We start from the raw sequence: 5000 nt of genomic DNA on the forward strand, positions 1-5000 counted from the left end.
CATGTTTATCGTAGCCCTCATTTTTAAGGTGCTCTTAAGTGACCTGCTGTTAAAAAAACAAAACCACATATACTGGCTCCAGGTGTATGCCTACTGTTCAAAATCTGAATCTCTGTGAGCCAAGAAGAACGGAACTTTTTTTTATTATTATTCAGAAATACTAACTGTAAGGTAAACATGCTGGACTTAAATATATGAAGACGTTGATTAAGAGACTTTCAAAATTGTTAAGATTTCTACAAAGCAGTGAAACATGTAACATGTACCTTGTGTAACATGCCTTAGATATGATTTTTGCACATGGTATTGTGAAACCAATTTTTGTCCAAATACGTATTACAGGGTTAACAGACAGAATGTCTGATATTGTGAATCTGGTCTATCTCTTTCCAGATTGGTGTCTGGGGACCTTGACAAAGCAGGATATCTTTTTGAAAACAGATGAAAATAAAATAGCATTATCACCCTATACAGAATTGTTTCGCTGATTTCTTTCTTCTAAATATCACTAATTCAACACAAATGAATTGAGGTGTGTGTATTTTCCTTTTTTATTGATGATAGATTTGTGTATGACATTAGGCAGAAAAGGAGTCCCAAAGGTCGGTATGGGTTGCCACTCGTGTTTTCAGGCAGAATGATACAGAAAATGGGTGCAGCTGGGGTCAGGATGAAGGTCATTGAAATATGATCAGTAAACTCAGAAGGGAGGGATTATATTAGCAGAACGCACTAGTAGATATGGGCCAGTTCTGCCTTTTCCCTTGTACATGTGAGGTTTGTCAGGTGTACGGAAATCATCCTTTTTGTATGGTTCCCTCTAGTGGGCAAAGACAGAATAAATGAGAAGAAATAATAATATAAACATTTAGGCCCATGTCTTCTATTGTCAGTGTTAAAAAGAAATATGAAAATGTTGAATTGCATTCCGACCATTATTTTACTCTTTCCCATCCAATCCAAGTTTGACCAAAAATGACATACATAATAATAGCATAATTATTTCCTTTTGCTCTTGTTGACATGCAAAACTAAAGGAAAGTTACTGTTAAATGTATTGTTTAAATGCCACATGTTATGACTGATATTTCAGTGTAAAAATGTCAACTTATACTGGCTAAATGAGTGGCAAATGTGTACTCCATCATTGAGGTGCACTGCAGTAAGAGTAGCCCACTCAACGCCCACCAAGTTTACCCATGAACCAGACAAAGAGTATACAGTGCTGCTTGAAAGTTTGATATGGGGACATAAGTTCAGAGGCAGAAAAGCAGCCTCACACCTCCAAATTTCCACACCTCTCTGTTGAGAAGGCGTTTTTTCTTGGTAGGTCAGTGTTGGCTTTCCTCAAAACATGACAATTTTGATGGTGACCAGATAAATCAAGCATTCTGCGTTAGTTCTGGCAGGCCGCGTAGTCAAGGCCGCGGTCAGCTGTCAGTTTCAAATTGGATACGCCAAACTCAGCCCACATCAGCTGATCATCGCAATTAGGCTCTCATAAGGGCGCCTTATTTACTGTAAGCTGCGTCAGTCTGTTACTATAACTGCTTTCTCTGCTCGCTGCTTTATAACCCACCTCCTCCCCAGCCCCAGCTCAAAGTGGTTTAACTTGAAATTATGACATACTGTTGTCACTGTTGTTAGCTCTGTTCAAGGGGGAATAGAGTTACTCTCCCAGACAGTTTAAACTGGATGGGTAGTCCCCTGAGGTTGCTGCTGTTCCCTGTCTAGGCTTTTCCATGGAGCTCATGGAAAGACAGGGAACTTCCTTTGAACAGAGCCATACTGGCAAATACAAAATAACGGTCCTGACATAATTATATTTCGGACTCACCTGTCCAGAGAATGGACTCTGAAAGTTGAATCGGGCAGTTCTTGAGCAGAGGCTTCTTTCTAGCAACCCACCCATGAACGTTGTGTCTGTTCCAGTTTTGTCTGATTGTAGGCGCATGTAGATTGATTCCAGATGCTGCCATCGAGATCTGTAACTCTCTAGAGGTGATGTGTGGGTTGGCCTTTACCCAATTCATTATCTTTCTGCTGTATCTTGGTCATACTTTTTATAGTCATCTGCTTCCAAGAAATGTTGCTGTGATGTTGTGTGCCCTCCATTTGAAAATAATTAGTCTTACAGTGGATAAATGGAGCTGGAATCTTCTAGAGAGGCTATTGTAGCTTTCCCCAGACGGATGGCTGTCTCTATTCTCGTCCTTGGATATCTCCTTTCCTCTTGGCATTGTTGATCCCTGTGGGTACTGTATGTCTTGGCACTACATGGGTTTGGTGGATTTCCTCCCTCTTATAATCATGGCTGCTCAAACCCTTTCCAATGGAAGTCTGTGTCATTAATATGCTTAATTAATCATTTACCTGCTTGACTTTATCACTGCGTCTGGGGGTTCACTTACTTTTGTACATACAGTAATGTTAAGTTTCATGATTTTCTGGCTTTTCTCAATTCCCTCTAAACATGTTCATGCATTTGATAAATATATACACACCTGACCCTTCAACCATATATTTTCCTTCTGGAGTCTTTTCAACAATGAACTTTGTTTTTAAAAGGGGAAGTGTACTATTAAAAAGTAGCAAATATAGGGTGACCACCAACCAGGCTGGTTGTGTCTAAAAGTGAGGACAAACTTCCAATAGGGGATGGGGGATTTTCATTCAACGCCCATGTTAACATATTAGAGCAGCCACACTACCTCCATCAAACCACGCTGCTACCGTGTCACAGTTACAGAATAGAAGGGAAGGCTATTTTCTGTGCGGAAATACAACAAGGTAGGAGACCACCAACATGACTCTAAAAAGGAGAGCAAATTGACCATAATGAGGACACCCCCAATGTCTCCTTATAGGCCTACTCTTAGCAGGGGTAGGCAGTACTGTCCTATGACTTATGCTTTCATTTTGCCGCTCTGTTGCTCTTGCATGCTCCATGGCCGAAATTCGGCCGTGTTTAACTTTGACCATGTGCACTATAAATCATCGCTATTTTTGCAATGAGCCCAGCAGCAACCACACATTTGGTCCTATTCACTTGATATTTATAAATGTATATAAGTTAAACAGCATAACATTAGCGGCATCTCCTAATATTTTGATCAGTTTGTGTATTAATATTTAAGGCCTATTACTATATGGAATGTGACTCTGATCAGAGAAGTCACAGACACAGATCTACCATTTATCTTTAATCTTCATAGTTTCGTAAAACTGAGTCACATTCACAGAGAATGTTGTAAGAATGTGTGATGAAGTGTGTGTAAATTTGTGTGTTGAAATATAGGTGTGTGTGTGTGTGTGTGTGAGTGAGTGAGTGAGTGAGTGAGTGAGTGAGTGAGTGAGTGAGTGAGTGAGTGTGTGTGTGTGTGTGTGTGTGTGTGTGTGTGTGTGTGTGTGTGTGTGTGTGTGCGTGTGCGCACGCGCGCACATGTGCCTGTGTCTGTGTGTCTGTGTTCACTTGCACGCTGAACGCAAGGGGAAAAGTTAATTGTAACATTAGAAGTCCAGAGAGACGATAGAAGACGATAGCAAACGCAAGGAAAAAGTAAAGCTGTGGGGTCAGCATCACTACTTTCTCTCTTTACTCACCAGCTTTCTCACCGCGTCTTTTCTCACACAGGGACACCCGCAGCCAAATCTACCCACAGTAGTGGAGAATTAATGTATGAATATTCATATTATTTGTCATTACTGTAAGGACCCTATCGAAAATGAGATGTTACATCTCAAGGGGCTATCCTTAAAATAAAGAATTGAATAAATAATAAATAAAAACAAAAATGCTCTAGAAAAGAAATGACAAACGAGTGCAGACTCTCTTTTCTCAAGCATGAGTTCTGCTTTGTGTTGTCCGTCACCTGGGATGCGCACAATGACCTAGAACATGCACGACAGCTACTATCAAACAGTGTAGAAAACTCAGAATTCAAAAAACCTCTCTCATCACCCTCCATATAAACACAACCATCCACCCATCTTCACACTCCCTCCCATAGACCCTGCAATCCACCCTCCACCCTCCTGCGATCTAAAAAAAAACCCTTCAGCTTTGCCTAATCATCTTTTTCTCCGGGTTTACTTCCTGTGACACTGAGGTCATCAAGTTTGATAGTTGAGCTGCTGTGTCTCTCCATAGGTTGATGGTTGAAGTTTTACTTTGTTGGTCCTCGCTGTGGAGAGATGATTGGTGATTGGTGATTGTTGATCGTTGATTGTTGCCAGCGCTGCCGCTACCACACCACGTGCATCACACGCACTGTGCGTAGGGCACCAAGGGACATCGGAGGCATCAACATTTAGTCAATAAATATCAGTAGCTTTACTTAAAACTGCGATTCATTCTTCCGAACATTTACAAAGCCAAAATGCAGGAATAGCATGTTATATGCAATGATGATATGGGTCTTCTCCACATATGCAGCAGATACTACTCCACTGAAATGATAATGCATCTTGAACGCACATGAGACAGAGACAGACAGAGAGAGAGAGAGAGAGAGAGAGAGAGAGAGAGAGAGAGAGAGAGAGATAGTGACGGGCAGGTTCCAGCTGCCTTGTCATTGTCCGTAATTCATACCGTTTTTGATTAAAAAAAAATGATATCATGAAGGCAACAAGGACAAGCCTAGAGGAGATTTTGGAGTTATCACACCTTTGACCATTCCCACTGATGCTTATGTACTGGAAATATTATGCTGCAATTCAGTGGAGATGTACATAACTGTAAATTAAATGATATGAATGTTACATAATGGATATTTAATTTGATGGTTCTGATGGTTGTCTAAGCATGGCTTTAGCTTTAGCATGGGTTCATAAATTGCATGTATTTTAATTTCCAGTTTTTATATTTATCTAATTGACCTGTATTGTTTGGTCATGTCATGTTTACTGTGCTATTATCTTTCTTTTGGAGCACATTGGGGCTGTGTAAGTTGATTTGGTTCTAATGTCAACTTCCTATAGGTATTTTGATGAAGTAGCCA

General features: G+C 40.5%; 1 protein-coding gene across 2 annotated transcripts in view; it reads left to right on the top strand.

The window, feature by feature from the left end:
* Positions 1-461, top strand: part of upf3a (UPF3A regulator of nonsense mediated mRNA decay) — a 5775-nt gene extending 5314 nt beyond the window's left edge. For both annotated transcript variants that reach the window (XM_062534230.1, XM_062534231.1), the window contains one exon: positions 1-461. This exon is cut by the window's left edge and continues 995 nt beyond it. The gene's annotated coding sequence lies outside the window, so the exon portion shown is untranslated.
* The last annotated feature ends 4539 nt before the right edge of the window (positions 462-5000 follow it).

Source organism: Sardina pilchardus, chromosome 4, assembly GCF_963854185.1.
Source record: "Sardina pilchardus chromosome 4, fSarPil1.1, whole genome shotgun sequence".
Taxonomy (NCBI): Eukaryota; Metazoa; Chordata; class Actinopteri; order Clupeiformes; family Clupeidae; genus Sardina; species Sardina pilchardus.